Source organism: Ovis canadensis, chromosome 5 (genome assembly GCF_042477335.2).
Source record: "Ovis canadensis isolate MfBH-ARS-UI-01 breed Bighorn chromosome 5, ARS-UI_OviCan_v2, whole genome shotgun sequence".
Classification (NCBI taxonomy): Eukaryota; Metazoa; Chordata; class Mammalia; order Artiodactyla; family Bovidae; genus Ovis; species Ovis canadensis.
Window position 1 is genome coordinate 108714459 of NC_091249.1, and position 19181 is coordinate 108733639.

A 19181-nucleotide genomic window follows, 5' to 3' on the forward strand; every position below is an offset into this window, starting at 1 on the left:
AAAACGCAGCGTAAAAAGTGCTGAAAAGCATCGCTGTCAAGGTGCTATGAAGCAGTGCAAGTTTGAGGTAAGGGGGATGAGGTTAAGATGGGCCTGTTTTCCTGGGAATAAACATTAGTAAAACGAATCCCTTAAAGGAGATCTGTAACCAGTCAAGGCCGGCCTCTTCAGAGATCTGAATACATCCAAGTTCCCAAGCATTGGCTCGCCTCATTCATTATTTTCTTGACCCATCTTTCCAGACTTGCCCCTGACTACCAGTGGAATTACTCTTATCTCCCCCCGCACACTTTTCCATGTGCTTTTATGTGGGGCTGAGAGTTCGGATTCATTTTAGGGCTCTCATGAGATGTTCTTGACAACTGTCCCCTGCAGACAGGATTCCCATCAGATGTCAGTGACAACCTGAGATTTCCATTTGTCCTGTACAGTGCACAGATTAACTGGAGACTCCATAGCTGCCTGAGTCTGTGCTGTCTGTCTGCCAAACCAGCTTTGAGGGTGACAGGTCGTCCTGTTCATCTTCCTATTGCTTCACAACCCAAGGTGAGATGCAGGGAAGGCAGACAAGCTCACCAACAGGATAACCTGCCCCTGCATTCCAGACACTTACCTCTAAGGGCACATTGTCTCCATTTCGTTTCTGATTGAATATTTCATGTTTGCCAGCTGCCACGTGGTGGATACCTATCCTTAGCAAAACAAGGAAGAAGCTCAGATGCTCATCTGCTCACCCTTTATCATTTTTATTGATTCCTTCACTAGCAATAATTGGCATATTTTAGTTACAAAGGTGCCTCTTGGTCTCTTTTGTTGATAGTATTTATTTTTTCCCCTTAGATGTCTTTGCAACACTTACAAAACCCTAACAATCAGTTTTATTTGGGAGGATTTCTTATATGTTGGAAAGAAGATTTGGGTCTGCTTTTACTGATTAGTCAAGTTAGCTTTGGTAAACAGGTTTACATATTGCCAAAACAGAATTATCCTCAGTTCTCTAGGTCCCATGGTACATACTGATCATAATGGCTAAGATGTGTGTGAGTGGTGTTGATTCCGTGGCTTGTCATCATCCGAGTTCTGGAACGTAAGGAGTTTCCCAGGGAGCCCTGCCAATGCACTAGTAATACTAAGCAATGGGGAAGCGGACTGTAACTGAAGCAGGGCTTCCTTAATTGCACAGAGCTGTGTTTTAGCAGCAGGGTCTCCTCAGAGGAGAGAAGTTTCTTGTTTCTCAAACAGAGAAGGCAGTCCAGTGGGATAATCCCAGGCTAATCTATGGGCCTGGGACTCTCCTGACCTGTGTCCTGGGGTTGTACTTCCTCCTCCCCCTTGGAATGCTGTAGTGCAGTGTTTCGTGATATGAAGTCTGGAAAGCATCTGTGTGAAATTCACCTGAGATCCTTAATTAAAAACGGAGATGGTGCAGGTCGCACCTGCCCAGTCAGCATCGCTGGAATCTATGGCCCAGTAAGCTTTCAAGGTAAATCCTTAAACCTGTAAAAGTGGAATGAGCGCTGCTTTAAGAAGGGAGTTGGCTCACCAGAGTCGGTCTGTGAGCAGTGGTGCAGTGCAGTCTTGCTGAGAGTTGTGGCTCTTCTGCTGACGGAAGCTGAGACTTCTGAGCCATCCTGAGTGGCCCCCTGAGCTGAGCTGATTGATGTTCGTGGTCCTCTGTTGGAAAGAAAGGGCCTGAACCGCTCCTCTTTCACTCAAAGCTGGTATAAGAGAAGGCACCCGGGTGAGTATGCAGGCATACTCTTTGGACCCTGTCATGGATTGAGCTCCTCCGTATAAATACCTCGATGAGCTCTTGATCCCTCCAGAGTTGTCTAGAATAGAGTTGCGGGGGCAGAAAGTTGCTCCTGCAGAGAAACCAGAGACTCAGCCTCCTGCGTATTGTTTCCTCATTAGCTGTACTAAGGGTGGCCAGAGTAGCAGAGGGAAAATTATTTGTATGGTTTTCAGTCGTGTAAGTCTTTTCTGTTTCCTTCTTATCGTGGAATAGGAAATTCTGTTTATATCTAACAAGGCAAATAAAATCGTCTAATATAATGCCATTACCATGACTTGTCATTATCAGATCCTGGGATATATGCTTTTGGACATGCTTCTTTTCATAATATTTTGTTTACAAAGATGCATGAGGTTCAGAGGGCTTGGTCTACAGCAGGGAACTAAAACTTGTGGCCAGAATTTTTATCTTCCAGAATTCTCGACTTCTCTTTTATACTCACCATCTCTTGATTTATCGCTTTATTTAATTAACGTTTTAATGTTAAATTTTATACAGTATTTCTATGTGTCTAGAACAGAAAGGGGCTCTTGAATCAGAATTCAGATTAATTTTATTAAGCCTGCACAGTGTTTTTAAAACTTTTGAAAGCCTTTAGATAATAACTGCATGCTCTATTTTGTCATGAAGCCTCCTACCCCCTCTTCATCCTGGCTTGATACACTCATTCACATCCCCCAAAGTATATTTTCATTTGAGTGTTAGAATCCTGATCTACAGAGATAGACAAATATTATGTTTCTGAAAATTTTTCAGAAAAAAACTTCACTTTTTTCTTAAATAAATCCTTGCAACTGAGCTGTATACTAGATGTGTGGATATGTGTAGCATTGAGTTCCTCTAGTGGGCCAGAGTATCTGCCTATAAGATGACAGCACTATTGAGCTTGGCGAAGCCTATATTCTACATTTTTCTGGTGTAAGAAAGATGTACACTATAGACATAATCCCAATTATCAATTGTCCTCAGAGTTTTCGGTCATGAGACTGGAGAAGACAGGTACTTTGGGGGTATTACAGGACTGTTTTTTTAGGGAGCATCTATGCTATTTAGTAACCTGGACTGGCCATGTCAGCACCACAAATCTTCCTTTCAAAACCAGCTGGAAAGTACTTTTGAAAAGTAATTTTGTGAATCTGACTCATTATCTAATGAATTCTGGTACCTTTCTCTTGACCAAATGAAAGCAGGAAGAGACTTAAGTTTGTTACCGGAAGAAAAGTGCCCATGGATAACAATAGATGGTTTTAATAGAAAATAATGGCCCTTCCACCAACTCCCTATAATGCCATCTCCTTTAAAACTACCTAAAGCAGTCATTCTCAATGTCAAAGAGTTTCAGAATCCCCTGGGGGGCTTACAGCGTTTTAGGCTGTAACCCTTCCTTTCTCTTCCGCCTGCCTTATGCTTTTGGACAAACTCCTTTGTAAGTTTCTAAGTGTCCATTCCTGCCCTCCCCCTCCCCACACAGTGCCCAACAGTGGTTCTGCTTCTGGGCCAAAAAACACTGAAAAATGAATTGGCTCAGTTCTGTCTGACTCTTTGCAACCCCATGGACTCCCTGGAGCCCACCAGGCTCCTCTGTCCACAGACTTCTCCAGACAAGAATCCTGCAGTGAGTACCCATTCTGTTCTCCAGAATATCTTCCGACCCAGGGATTGAACTCAGGTCTCCTGCGTTGCAGGCAGATTCTTTGCCACCTGAGCCACCAGGGAAGCCCCCAAACCACTGAGCTAGGTGTTAATTGACTATGACTGCCGATTCCGAGACCCTCCCTGAAGCAGAGAAGTATAACCCTGGTGCCCAGAACGTCTTGTTAAAAATGCCAGAGATAAAAGCCAAAAACTGTCGCTCCTTGATGAACCATGGGAAGAACATCTCCAAGTTGGCAAGCCTGTCCTGCAACAAGCTGGCGAGCATGCTGGGGAGCGCTTCGAGTGCCAGGCAGCTCTGTGACTTCACTCACACCTCCTATGCAGAGGTCCTGTCCAGAGGGAAACTGGAAAACTGGGCAGTGCTGCCTGTCTTCGAAGCCTGTGATCGTGCTTCTCAGCTGCTCTTTGCCTGCCCCCCACCGGGCTTTATTAATTATTAGCCCATGGTAAAGAATCTGCCTGCCAGCGCAGGAGACACGGATTCAGTCCCTGGGTCAGGAAGATCCCTTGGGGAAGGAAATGGCAACCCACTCCAGTATTCTTGCCTGGGAAGTCCAAAGGACAGTGGAGCCTGGCGGGCTATAGTCCATGGGGTCACAAAGAGTCAGACACGACTCAGTGACTAAACAACCAGCAAAGGTGTTAATGCTTGACGTGGCACAGCGCCCAATAGCTTGATATAACGTTCATTGCCAGCAATCATTATGTATAATTTTAGTATAAAATAATTAAATATGTATGGGTTCCTGCATATTTCATGTAGTTTCACTGATTAAAAGTAGTGATCAATTTTCCCGAGCAATATTATAAAATTATATCATCTTCTATGTGATGTCCTACTGTAACTCGAGTTTTAACTTAATTGGCTCATTAGCTAATTATTGTTAGAAATTTTAGCCATAAAGTGTCCACACATTATTAAGAAACAGTGTACCCCCTTGTTGAAAATGTTAGGGAAAGGCTCCCCTCTTTTGGCTGTTGAGTTTGAGTTCTTCCTTGGTTTCAAGCATTTTTTTCAATTATTACAGCAATGAGTGCTGAATTATTCTCAGATAGTGTTCTTGTGGTAGGATTCCTAGCCTGGCAAATTAGAACTGTCTCATTCTCTATAGTCCTGTGACAATCATATTCTTACACCTCTACTTGAGTTTCCAAAGACTGCATGTGATGAACATTGATCTACATATTTGCACTTAAAATCTTGGCCAAATACCCCAGTTGATTTCCAGTTGAACCAGTGATAAATCTTAACTTTTCTCTGTTGTGTATAACTTCTCCACATTCTACTGACCAACGAACTGAAGATTTGGTTACTATTTAAAATGGAGAGACAACTGATAGGAAATATACGATTGGGACATTCTGATAATCTGTAGATAATTCTGGAATGCTGTGGGAGAGGGGTTAGGTCCAGCAGTATGTCTGTAGTTTGGAGAAGCTCTCCAGGATCTAGATAAATGGAAAATAAATGAAAAGAAGAAAACCCAACTGTTTATTAATTTGTTAAACAACTACTGTGCTAAGTGATTTATAGATTTCATTTAATCCTCTTAAGAGTTGCATATTTTGCAACTAGGTAAATGGGCATTAGGACAGTTTTTAAAATGAGAAGACTAAGGCTTAGATTAAATAACTTACTCTGGGTCACATAGATAGCAAGGTTCTATTTGATTCCAATGCCTTTTTCAGTAGACCAGTCTTATAAAATCCTAGACTCAGTAGTTTATATTCAGGCAGTTTAAATAACTGAGAGAGGAATTTGTATCTAAATTCAGAAAAGCACTAGAAATTATATTATGCCCTCAATATTATGCTCAACATCTTAATGCTGTGGAAATTCTGATTGATTAAATTTCCTGCTTCTGTGAAAGAGTGTATTGTACACTGATTGGAATTAGCAAAGAAGAGTTTTGTTGACAGAGTTTCTTCAGATGTCTTAAAGGTGAAGGTGAAGTCACTCAGTCGTGTCTGACTCTTTGCGACCCCGTGGTCAGATGTCTTAATGGGCAGTAAAGAAGGAATAAATTACATATCTGAATATAGGGAAATTTAAGAAAAAAAAAAACAGGTAAAATACATAGTGAAAAACATCCTTCTGGCGTCGGAATGCAGAACTTTTGCTTTGACTTAAGGATAAGCAGCACTGTTCATATTTTTACAAACTTTTTACATATTTAAAATGAAACCTATTTAAAAATCAATTCTCCTATTCTATTGAAATTTTTTTTTTTAATTTTCGGGGAAAGTGGGATGAAATGTGGAAGGTATTGATTATTCCCACTATACAGATGAGGAAACTGAGGCACAAAGCAGTTAGGAGATTTGCACAAGGTCATACAGCTGGTAGCAGAGCTGGAATCCAAACTCAAGTGGTCGGGCTCCACAGCTGTTCTCCTGACTAAATAACATTACCTCTTTAATATTTGCAAAGATTAAGCTTGCTGTTAGTGTACATTTCTGAATTTGTTTTTCTTACGTGGTTTCTAGAACAATGTTTTATTTCACCCTGCATTTTCATATGCATTATTTGGAAATCAGCTTGGAGAAGGGAACTTTGTACTAATTCCTGTCAGTTAAGCCTTCTTATTAAGAACATGCTTCAGGGAGAAGCCAACTACAAGAACGGCCGTGTGACAGACTCATCTCTCAGCCACCACGCAACTGGCTCCATCTGTGTGTTTCCTTATAGGTACCTTCTCGGTTTCGTTAAGAGACACTTTGAGCCTGTCATCCCTGTAGAGATTGAGATGGGCCGTTGGTTTTATTACACAGCAGTCCATAAAAAGTTCTCATTTCTTTCACTGTTTGTTAGTTTTGTGCCTAAGGAATGAATTTGAAAGCACTATGAAAACCAAGCTGAAAGGCTTTCAGGCAACTGTTCACCAGAGCTCAGAATTTTTAATTCTTGTACAATAATCATATCACCAGTAACCATATAGGCTTCAGATGAGCTCATAATCTTTTAGGATAAATAAGTGATGCATTTCAACCCAAACAAAATTTTGTCATGTAAAATAATATTGCCCTTTCTCTGTAGGATAAACAGTATGAGACTTCTCAAAGCAGTGGTCACCACTGAAGTGCTTCACCGTTCTGAGACTGAGGAGAGTCCTTCAGTCATGTCTGACTCTTTGTGACCCCATGGACTATACAGTCCGTGGAATCTCCAGGCCAGAATACTGGAGTGGGGAGCCTTTCCCTTCTCCAGGGGATCTTCCCAACCCAGGGATGGAACCCAGGTCTCCCAAATTACAGGCGGATTCTTTACAAACTGGGCTATCAGGGAAGCCCAGGCAATTGGTATTTGTAAAATGATACAAATTACTTTTGTTTACTAACTTATGATGTGCCAGGCCTGATGAACACACCCTCATTAATTCCTCACTACCATCTTATGAGGTAGATGTCACCTTTATACCGTTTAACAAATAAAAAAACGCAATCTTGGAAAGCTTAGTACTTCCCTGTAGCTCAGATGGTGAAGAATCTGCCTGCAATGCAGGAGACCTGGGGTTGATCCCTGGGTGGGGAAGATCCTCTGGAGAAGGGACTGGCAACCCACTCTAGTATTCTGGCCTGGAGAATCCCATGGAGAGAGGACCCTGGCAGACTACAGTCACAAAGAGTCAGACACGAAACTTTAAGCAACTTGTCTGAAGTTACACAGATAGTGTGATTCCCCAGGTCTATGGGATTCTAGAAGCTAAACTCCTATGTTTCCCCTTTGAACATCCATCACTGGGTACATTATTTAATAAACTTTACGTATTTATAGCGTATCATATTAGAGTTGCAGGACTCCAGAGTTCTCAAGCCTGACAGTTTACAGATGAGGAAACTGTGTTCTAGACAGGTTAAGACTTAAGTTCAAAGAACTTGTCATGGGCTGTCTTCCTCATTGTTCATTATGTCACTTCTAATCTGCTTAAATTGCATGACTCACAAGCTTAAGAATGTCCTAGCCAAGCAAACCTTTTCTAGGGGAGGGACCACAAGAGGAAAGTAAGCTGTCTTTTCCGGGTCTAACTTCTCTGGCTTGTTTGGGGCAGCCAAAGGCAGACATAGTTGGAATTATTCATGTATCAAGTAAAGTAACCAGGCCCCCAAAGGCATGAACACAACTTAAAAAAAAAAAGAAGAAAAGCTGCATTTCTCCTCTTTGATGACTAATCCAGGCTGCGTGGCCTGCTCTTTCCTTGCCTACAAAATAATCAGCCCCAGAGGGAGGGAAGGGGAACTCTGGAAAAGTGGGGCTCACAAAGCAATGAAAATGCAGCAGTTGGCTTAGGTACCGAACTTCATGCCTTTTGTGGCTTTTTCCCTAAGCGTTTAGGGTGCTCCTGTGTCGCAGCTCATAATCAGGCACTCACAGGGTGTGGCCAGCTGTTCTAAGGTCTCTCGGACTTGGATTTCGATCACAGATCAGCTGTGGCCACTGTCCCGGTTGCCGGGCAACGTGTGGATGTTTATTTTGAGGTCTGCCCACAGGGTTGCATCAGAGGCCAAAGATGCATGTGCTCTCCACTTCCCAGAGCAAGTAGAGCTCAGGCTTTCTATTTTTATCTTAAGGCTGTGCAGTCCCTTTTAATATATTTCATGAGTGTATAGCATCCTCAGCCTGGATAGAATCACTTTCTGTTTCCCCCAGGCAGTGTTCAGGTCGCCTCATTTTGCCATGTTCTACTTTATCCAGCCGGTCAGACTCCGGGGACTGATGATCTCTGGTACTTCCCCGCCTCTGAGTCTTGCTCAAGCTGTTTTGCTCATCTGGAATGACTACCCTGTCCCTGGCTCCAAGTCTTTGTTTTCTAAAACTGAAATATTTCGTTTTACTTTTTGAAAGTAGGGGAGTCAACTTGTTATAGCATAAAGCTAATGGACCTTATTGTCAGTGTCTGTGTTCAGATCCAAGCTCTACAGCTTCTCAACTGTGAGATCTTAGATAAGTTACCTAACTTCTCTGAGCCTCAATATTCTCCTTTGTAAAATGCAAGTAATAATGATTGGGTCCTGGGATTTATAAAGATACTCTAAAATCAGATGCCCAAAGCACCTGCCACAGTTCCTGGCCCATGGAAGGTTCTATAGTCCTCACCTACCTCCCGATCCCAACTGCCATGAATACTAAGTAAATTGTTCCCATCTCCTCTGTGACGTTTTCCCAGCCATCTTCAAACCTGCATCTCAGAAATACAGTCTACCTCTTCTGATTTCTTACAACTTGGTGTTGTACTTAGGATCCTCTCACAGTGGACCTGGCCTCATATTGCACACGTGTGGATGTAGAAGTTGGTGCCCTAACTAGGTCTCCTGGCACCAAGCCATGTTCTCCCTGAAAGAGATGGCTCAGCTTCATTCATAAATGACCCATTTCATGGGAATCATATTTTTTGTTAGGATTAAATATCATACTTTGTTAGGTAACTGAACTGTGGTTCTCTTGAGAAGCATCATTATTATGGAAAATAATTAAAAGCATTGTGAGACAAGATGGTATGTCATGGTGTGACTGCAGGGCAAACAATAGACAGTTAAACATCTGAATATTCATTTCCTAAAGTGAACAGTCCATCCCCATAAACGTGTTCTCACTGGTCCCTGAACGGTGAAGAACAGCAGTGCTTTCTTTAGAAAGCCCCTCATGGGCCATCTATTGTTTGTTCCAGGTGTCTCACAGGAAGCAGCTAAGGGTTTGGTTGTGTGCCTCTGAGTATTTTTTTGAAGTTATACAACTGCCGGGTAAGGCCAGTAAGGGTATAGAAGACTAGATGTTTGTTTTCCTAACTTGTTTTCTGACCTGTGCTTTAAACAAAACTTCTGGTGATTGAATAAAACTAATATAATGTTGATTTGAGCCATCACATAATACTCATGTTTATTCAGGTACAAATTCATACATTAATTTATTTAACAAATACTTATTAAGCACCTATTGTGTGCAACATTTGGATATGTGTAGCTGCTGAGACAGGCATGGTCCCTGGCCTCATGGAGTTCAAGTCTGGGTCTCTGACAGAAACTGTGAAAAAAGAAGTTTTTAAAGAAAATCTATGATTTTTTCTTTCTTTTTTTTTTTGAGATGAATCATTAAAATAAGAATCTCATTATAGTTCAGAAACAAATTATACATTTCTCTCTTGTGCATCTAGCAGACCTAACTAAAAGTTAGTTACTGATTTGTCAGAACTTCTTAGTTTTAAAATTTTTTAATATTTGTTTTGTGCTTTGCTCAAATTGCGCTAGTATTTGGTATCTGACTCTCTCACAGTAACCCTGTGGAGTACATGGTATTCCTATGTGGGAAACTAGACGCTTTTCAGGTTTAATTGACTTGCTTGTGGACTCATGGCCATAAGAAGCAATCAGATTGAACATTTCTTCTGATTTATTAACTATTTTCTTGATTTTGATTTTAGCTTTCTTTTTAAAAAAAGCAAGGTATTAAAACCTTACTTCATTCTTTGTTTAAATGAAACTTTGACAATTAGCAAATGGAAACAAAGATTGGAATCAGCAGTGGATTTTGAGCTCCTCTCCGCTACTACACACTATGGTAGGCACCTTGAGGAGTGGAAATGATCTCTGTCTCTTGGTCAGTTTACAGCTTTTTTGATAAGACATGACTGATACATAGAAGAGACTCAGTAACCCTCGACAGCATATAAGATTAAGTGTTCAAATAAGAAGTTCAAACATATAAGGGAGTTGAGAAGATAGGAGGAGCTGAAGCAGATATAGGTGTTGTATCTTGAGCTAAGTCTTCAAGGGCAGGAGGAATCTGAGCAGAGAAAGGCTTCCTTGCCATGGGGATGGCAAGATGCAAGGCTCAGTGGTGGATGGGAGCTTGGTGGTGATGCTAACACTGACTAGCCTTTGTTCAGCATTAGTCACTTCCTGTGCATTGTTATAATGGGTTGGTATACATTAGCTAAGTCTTAAAACAACCCTGTAAGGGAAGAACTGTTACTCTTCTCATTTTACAGATGAGGACACTGAGGCACAGAGAGGTTAAGGAACCTGCTTGAACTCGCACATGAATTCAGTGTTGGCTGAATTTCCACCAGTCTCGAGTCCGCTCTCACTCTCTTAGCCAGTGAGTGATGCTGCCTGATGAAGTTCTCCTAAAACAGGACGGACAGCATCCTGGGGCAGGGGAGAGTGATGGGAAGATATGGTACAGGGCATAGCAAGAGGCGCGATGGAATCAGCAGATGAGGTCGAATACGAAGAGTCTGAAGTCCAGGCAGAAGACATTGAACCTCATCTAGGATGGCGGGAAACCCCCAAGAGTGTAGTGTTTCATCGGAGTGGGAAGCTGATGTGCATTTATTTCAGATAAATCAGGCAGTGATAGAAGGACTGGGAGCTGGAGCTTGGGGTGGGGTTGGGGGTGGGAGAGAACAAGGCATGAAAGCTATAAAAAGGACTCGATATAATCCAGGTGTGGGAGCTGCCTGATGAGACCAGGAGTGTGGGCCGGAAACCAAAGCAGAAGGGTGGGGTGGTGCTGAGCACTGGAGGCAGCCCTGTGCCAACTCCAGCTGATTCAGAAGAGGCGAGTTTCCCCCATTACATCATTGGGCGACTCCAGAGGCACGTAGTATTACTTGCCTTTTGCAGATTAGGGTGATGGCTTCTGGGAGAATAATTAAGAGCTGGAGCAGGCGTTAGAGCCTCCCTCTTTCTCGATTTCCTCCCTTTAAGGTAAAAATAATGTTTGGTAATAACGCAAGGCTGCTGTTAAAATGTTGAGAACTGTTCACAGAGGAAACGATAAAGTCATGGGGATTCTTGCATCTCCAAGGACGCAGGAATATGAGAGAGAAGGCAGAGGGTTGGTGACTACATACTAAAGAATGCAGGGCAGAATGGAGCCAAGTGGAAGAGGCTTCCAGACGGAAACAGGTCAGAGGGCTGGGCATTGGTCCTGCAGTTCTCCAGGTCACAGTAGCCCTGGAGGAAGAGGATGGTCAGTGATTCAGAGTGAAACTGCAGATGGACTGTCAGGTGGGGAAGGCTGGCACGGACTTGAGCCAGCGATCTTCATCACCTCTCCAAACAAAGGCAGCTGGGGTGTGAAGGGTGAGTGGGCATGCTGACAGTGAGGGGTGGGGAGAGGAAGCCAGGTCTGAGGCGAGGCGTGGCCTTTGACTCATCTGCTGGCATTCCTCTGTGTGTGCTCTCTGAACTGAGCTGGGGGCAGGGAGGGTGATCACGGGGAGGTGGAGAGAGTGGAGGGGAGAGACTGAGGGTCCCTGTGAACCCTCTGACAGTGTCCAGAAAGAAGCTGATAGGAGCCCGCGCAAGTGAAAAGACTGTGCCATGGGAGATGGAGACGTAGAGGGCCAAGGGATTGACGTTTTCATCAGCCGCACTTCATGGCAGAGAAGTGGATGACTCAGCCGTCTAGGACACCGCCCCTTCTGAAGAAACCCTTGCTCTCTCAGCTGGGACCCAAGGGCGAGGCCACTCACACCTAGCATCGCAGGATGGTGGACCTCACCCCGCGTCTTGCTTCTCTTCTCCTGCAGCCTCACGAGGCACCCTGCAGAATCTAGGGAAAACCTTCGACAGAGACCTGCCTTGAGTGAGAGTAGGGTCAGTAGATGAGTATAGCCAATGCTGATCTTTTGAACGGACCCCAAGGTGGTGGAGGACACACCTTGAGATGCAATTATGTCATTATCTGTCTGTATAAGGGACTATTCACAAACAAAGCTAGTGGAGCTGATGGGATTCCAGCTGAGCTATTTAAAATCTGAAAAGATGATGCTGTTAAAGTGTTGCACTCAATTGTTAGCAAATTTGGAAAACCCAGCAGTGGCCACAGGATTGGGAAAAGTCAGTTTTCATTTCAATCCCAAGGAAAGACAATGCCAAACAATGTTCAAACTACTGTAATTGGGCTCATTTCACACACTAGTAAGGTAATGCTCAAAATCATTCAAGTTAGGCTTCAGCAAAATGTGAACAGAGAAACTCCAAATGTATAAGCTGAGTTTAGAAAAGGCAGAGGAACCAGCATTTATGGGATCATGGACAAGGCAAGGGAGTTCCAGAAAATTATCTACTCTAGTTCAATGACTATGCTAAAGGCTTTGACTGTGTAGATCACAACAAACTGTGGGAAACTGTTGAAGAGATGGGAGTACCAGACCGCCTTTCCTCCCTCCTGAGAAATCTGTAAGTGGGTCAAGAAGCAACAGTTAGAACTGGACATGGAACAACTGACTGGTTCCAAATTGGAAAAACAATATGTCAAGGCTGTATGTAGATTGTCACCCTTCTCATTTAACATATGCAGAGTACATTATGTGAAATGCCAGGCTGAATGAATCTCAAGCTGGAATCAAGATTGCCAGAAGTATCAACCTCAGATATGCAGATGATACCACCCTATGGCAGAAAGTAAAGAGGAACTAAAGAGCCTCTTGATAAGGATGAAAGAGGAGAGTGAAAAAGTTGGCTTGAACCTGAACATTCAAAAAACTAAGATCATGGCATCTGGTCCCATCACTTCATGGCAAATAGAAGGGGAAAAAGTGGAAACAGTGACAGATTCTATTTTCTTGGGCTCCAAAATCATTGTGGATGGTGACTGCAAACAGTCGATTCGTTGAGAAAGACCCTAATGCTGGGAAAGATTGAGGGCAAGAGGGGAAGGGGATGATAGAAGATAAGATGGTTGGATGGCATCACTGACTCAGTGGACATGAGTTTGAGCAAGCTCCAGGAGATAATGAAAGACAGGGAAGCCTGACATGCTACAGTCCATGGGATCACAAAGATTCAGACACAACTTAGCTACTCAACAACAGCAGCAGTAAGGTATTTTGAGAAAGCAAGTGGGGATTAACGAAGATGGATGGATGCCCACTTTGGATTGCAGTGGTTTGGATGTTGCAGTGTCAGGGCTGATGCTAGTGAGATGTACCTGAAAGAAAGGCATTTAGGATTTGGATATTTGGGGAAGAGAAGCATCCCAACCAGTTGCACTTTTGTGAAAAAAAAAAAAAAAAAAAAAAGAGTGAGGTGTGCTCTGATAAAGGGATGGGCTCGCTGCCTGAAGGAGATGTTCTGTGCTGGGAAATGGTTGGGATTGGAGACGGGGGGGTCTTTAAAAGCAAGAGAAAGGCTTTCTGTGTGATACAGTGGTTTACAGGCATCATGCCCCCTGCATCTACTTTAGAGGGAGGCTTGAGAGAGATACATGGGAAGACTCATGTGGCCAAAATGGGTGAGAGAGCTAAATGGCTGTAGTTGGGGAGACCTTTGCCAAATACATGTGAACAAGAAAATCAGTTTCTATTTCTGAAGGATCTGAAAAGCCCTTCATATCTCTCATCATTTCCAGCAGTAAACTTCCAAAATCCTTACTGTAGCAGGTGAACAAATCTAAAGAGGTTTTGTTGAATAATGCCAGAACATAAGAAGCCAACCTGGGTAAGTGCAGGAGTAAACATTAATTTTTTATGGCTGCAGTTACTTTTTCTTTATTAATAATTGCTCATTTTAATGGTATTTGATAACCCAGTAAGATTATTTCAGGTGGGCCTGCAGCTTACATAGAACCAAAACATTTGCCCAGTCCCATAGGATTTTCTCCATACCTGTTAGAGCATTCAAGCTGTAGCTAAACCTGCTTGATGTCTGTTGCACCGACTGCTTATTGTCTGTTTATGATGAACTTTTTCAAAGCTGTGATGGCGACTTATTCATTGTGTATCCTCAGCCCCAGGCTCGTTGCTTTTTAGACAGTTGAGTGGGTAGTTGGAAAATAATTACTTTTTCTCTGCTGTTGCCCTGATTTATACATTAATTTAAGATTATACATAATAACACTCTGTATGTATGTCAAGAGATTTGCCTGGGTCATTTAGGAGGGAGAGCACGGTTATGGCTGCACTTTAGTCTGATATACAGTCCTGCTCCCTACCCTGCTCTTGGTATTTGAGCACTCCCATGGATGGAGGAGCCTAGTAGGCTGCAGTCCATGGGATCACTGAGGGTTGGACACGACTGAGCGACTTCACTTTCTTGTTTCACCTTCATGCATTGGAGAAGGAAATGGCAACCCACTCCAGTGTTCTTGCCTGGAGAATCCCAGGGACGGGGGAGCCTGGTGGGCTGCCATCTATGGGGTCACACAGAGTCAGGCACGACTGAAGTGACTTAGCAGCAGCAGCATGGCTTTAAATCTGGATATCCCTTGATTGCAGGAGCCACTGGGTTGTAGATCCTGCAGCAGAGGCAGTGGTTTAGAAATCACAGCTCAGAGGGGCCGCCCCACCTCTGGGTGATGCCCGCTTATCCTTCAGTCTCCATGTTAATTGTTGCATCCTCAGCCTCACCTGTCCTAACTGTCTCCTCTGCTAGATCTGGTTGCCTTAGGCTGTGTTCTCGTTGGACCCTGTGATTTTACTTTATAGCACTTACCACAAGTAGTTACTATAGTGACTATTATCTTTTTAATTTATTTTATCGAAGTATAGTTGATTTACAATGTGTTCATTTCTTCTGTACAACAAGGTTATTCAGTTATACATAGAATAAAAATTAAACACACCACACTTAGCCAGAGTTGAACCAGCCCTTAACAGGGTGGGATTGTTTTCATTTCCAGCCCCCATGAATTGGTTTTCCTCTTTTAGTTTCAAAATATTTAATGCCCTAGAGGTGGGATAAAACTTTAAGGAAGGAATCTATGCTGAAAACAGGTGCAGCCAAGGCTGCAGGTCAGTTCCCATTACAATCTGCTCCATGCTTATTTATAGGCATCCCACGGAGATTTTACTGTTCTTGGTGAGCCTTTGAAGGTCTTCTCCTTTCTAGGATTTAAGGATCCCATCCAGCTATTGCTTAATAAACCAGTAAGGCACACTAGAAAACCCAAGGCTATGGAATTGCAAGAATGTTTTAATAAATTTGGATGTTTAGAATAAGTGACTATTCACCCGAAGATCTGCAGCTTAAAAAGCACTTTCATGTGAAGTGTTTGGTCTTAGGTGGTTTTAGATGGCTGAGGGAAATCATCGAAGGAGTGGGATATAGCTAAGTGGAGCTTGAGTTTGAATAGAAATCTGTACAACCAGTTATACCTGTGGGAGGACAGTCATTAACATAGAGATAGTGAAAGTGAAACTGTTAGTTGCTCAGTTGTCTCCGACTCTTTGCAGCCCCATGGACTGTAGCCCACCGGGCCCCTCTGTCCATGGAATTCTCCAAGAAAGAATGCTGGAGTGGGTTGCCATTTCCTTTTTCAGGGGCTCTTCCTGACCCAGGGATCAAACCCTCGTCTCCTGCATTGGCAGGCAGATTCTTTACCACTGAGCCACCAGGGAAGCCAAGAGGAAATGTTAATTCCCACATATTAAAAAAGTTATCACAGAAGACTAAATATTCACATATTTATTTGCTAGTTTGATGGGGGACAATCTACTTTGGTACATCCTCCAGTTCTTTATCCTGAAGGGAAGGTGAGAGAGACCGTGCGTGCCTGCCACAGTGGCCAGGTATATGTATGTGTGTGTGTGTGTGTCTGTGTGTGTATGCGTGTGCTTTGGAGTGGGGGTGCCCCATTGGTGCCTAAGGGTGCTCAGGAATAATTAAGTTTATATAACTGTTTTGAAAAATCAGTATAATAAAGCTTTGGGCCTTGATCTGTCAATTGTGGCAATTTAACTGTAAGCACCACTCTGTTCAACATTAAGTGAGGTCAGTAGGAGAAGTGATCATGTTCATGGGCCATGGGTTACAGTGGGTTCATGCAGTCACCTTGAGAGTGGTGTGGAGCTGGGGACCAGTAGGCACGGTCACATCCTGCCTGGGGACTCAGCCTTGGACATGGCTCCAGGCCAGCCCTCAGGCCTGGGGCTCCGGGTGCTGTTGGTAGAGAACTGGTTGGTAGAAAGACAGCCAGTTATTTAAGAAGGCAGCTGCGCCAGATGGAACCCCTGGACTCTAAAACCCACTGGACTCATTTGTTAAGGAGGTTTACATGAGCCTGAGTTGGAATTCTCAAAGTTACTAACTGTGTGCTTAATATTGGCCAGTGTGATACAAGTTAAGTACTAGAGTACGTAGTTCTCAGTACCGTGCACGTTGCCCTGCTGGGGTGATTAGATTGCAGGGACTGACACCACACCACTAGGAAAGGGGTTTCTTGAATACTTCGGTTACTGTTTATCCCCTTTTGCCCTCCAGGGAGGAGTCTGTTTTGTCCTCCACTTCTGATCTGTTAATTCGCTTCAGTTGTGTGTGACCCCATAGACGGCAGCCCACCAGGCTCCCCGATCCCTGGGATTCTCCAGGCAAGAACACTGGAGTGGGTGGCCATTTCCTTCTCCAATGCGTGAAAGTGAAGTCTCTCAGTCGTGTCTGACTCTTAGCGACCGCATGGACTGCAGCCTACCAGGCTCCTCCGTCCATGGGATTTTCCAGGCAAGAGTACTGGACTGGGGTGCCATTGCCTTCTCTGAGTTCTGATCTATGTGAGTCTATTTCCCAGAGCTGTGCCTACTCTTCTGTCTTGTATAATACCTTAGAAATAATGCCCTGGCAATTTTATGAGCACCTAGAATGTGCCAGGCATTTTACCCACATTATCTCAAATACATGCAACCCTGCAAAATAGGTCTTATAGGCTCCATTTTATATATTTAGAAAAGTTAAGACCCAAAGTCACAGAGCTAGTAATGGTGAAAGCTGACATTTGAGCAAAATTCTGTAAGTTTCCAAGTCGATGTTCCTTCTGAAAATAATACAAACAAAAATTACAATGATATTTTGTTGTTGTTGTTCAGCTGCTTAGTTGTGTCTGACTCTTTGCAACCCCATGGACTGCTGCATGCCAGGCCTCCCTGTCCATCACCAACTCCTGGAGCTTACTCAAATTCATGTCCATTGAGTCAATAATGCCATGCAACCATCTCATCCTCTGTCGTCCCCTTCTCCTCCCGCCCTCAATCTTTCCAGCATTAGGGTCTCTTCCAATGAGTCAGCTGTTCGAGTCAGGTGGCCAAAGTACTGGAGCTTCATTTTCAGCATCAGTCCTTCCAATGAATATTCAGGACTGATTTCCTTTAGGATGGACTGGTTGGATCTGCTTGCAGTCCAAGGGACTCTCAAGAGTCTTCGCCAACACCACAGTTCAAAAACATCGATTCTTTGGTGCTCAACTTTCTTTATAGTTCAACTCTCACATCCATACATGACTACTGGAACAACCATAGCTTTGACTAAATGGACCTTTGTTGGCAAAGTAATATCTCTGCTCTTTAATACACTGTCTAGGTTTGTCAGATTTTCTTCCAAGAAGCAAGTGTCTTTTAATTTCATGCCTACAGTCACCATCCACAGTGATTTTGGAGCCCAAGAAAATAGTCTGTCACTGTTTCCATTGTTTCCCCATCTCTATGCCATGAAGTGATGGAACTGGATGCCTTGCTCTTAGTTTTTTGAATGTTGAGTTCTAAGCCACTCTCCACTTTCACTTTTATAAAGAGGCTGTTTGGTTCCTCTTTGCTTTCTGCCATGAGGGTGGTGTCATCTGCATATCTGAGGTTATTGAGCACTTAATTACCAGGCAGCAATAGACTTCAGTTCAGCTCAGTCCCTCAGTCGTGTCCAACTCTTTGTGACCCCATGAATTGCAGTACGCCAGGCCTCCCTGTCCATCACCATCTCGCGGAGTTCACTCAAACTCACGTCCATCGAGTCGGTGATGCCATCCAGCCATCTCATTCTCTGTTGTCCCCTTTTCCTCCTGCCCCCAATCCCTCCCAGCATCAGAGTCTTTTCCAATGACTCAACTCTTCGCATGAGGTGGCCAAAGTACTGGAGTTTCAGTTTCAGCAGCATTCCTTCCAAAGAACACCCAGGACTGATCTCCTTCAGAATGGACTGGTTGGATCTCCTTGCAGTCCAAGGGACTCTCAAGAGTCTTCTCCAACACCACACTTCAAAAGCATCAATTCTTCTGCGCTCAGCTTTCTTCACAGTCCAACTCTCGCATCCATACATGATTACTGGAAAAGCCATAGCCTTGACTAGACGGATCTTTGTTGGCAAAGTAATGTCTCTGCTTTTCAATATGCTATCTAGGTTGGTCATAACTTTTCTTCTAAGGAGTAAGCGTCTTTTAATTTCATGGCTGCAGTCACCATCTGCAGTGATTTCGGAGCCACAAAAAATAAAGTCTGACACTGTTTCCGCTGTTTCCCCATCTATATCCCATGAAGTGATGGGACCGGATGCCATGATCTTCATTTTCTGAATGTTGAGCTTTAGGCCAACTTTTTCACTCTCCTCTTTCACTTTCATCAAGAGGCTTTTTAGTTCCTCTTCACTTTCTGCCATAAGGGTGGTGTCCTCTGCATATCTGAAGTTATTCATATGTCTCCCGGCAATCTTGATTCCAGCTTGTGCTTCCTCCAGCCCCGCGTTTCTCATGATGTACTCTTCATATAAGTTAAATAAGCAGGGTGACAATATACAGCCCTGACGTACTCCTTTTCCTATTTGCAACCAGTCTGTTGTTCCATTTCCAGTTCTAACTGTTGCTTCCTGACCTGCATATACGTTTCTCAAGAGGCAGGTCTGGTGGTTTGGTATTCCTATCTCTTGAAGAGTTTTCCACAGTTTTTTGTGATCCACACAGTCAAAGGTTTCGGCATAGTCAATGAAGCAGAGATAGATGTTTTTCTGGAATTCTCTTGCTTTTTCCATGATC

At 43.5% G+C, this 19181-nt stretch overlaps 1 protein-coding gene across 22 annotated transcripts in view; it reads left to right on the forward strand.

Moving 5' to 3' along the window:
* CAST (calpastatin) overlaps positions 1–19181 on the forward strand; it is a 132635-nt gene that overhangs the window by 55047 nt on the left and 58407 nt on the right. The window lies entirely within an intron of this gene.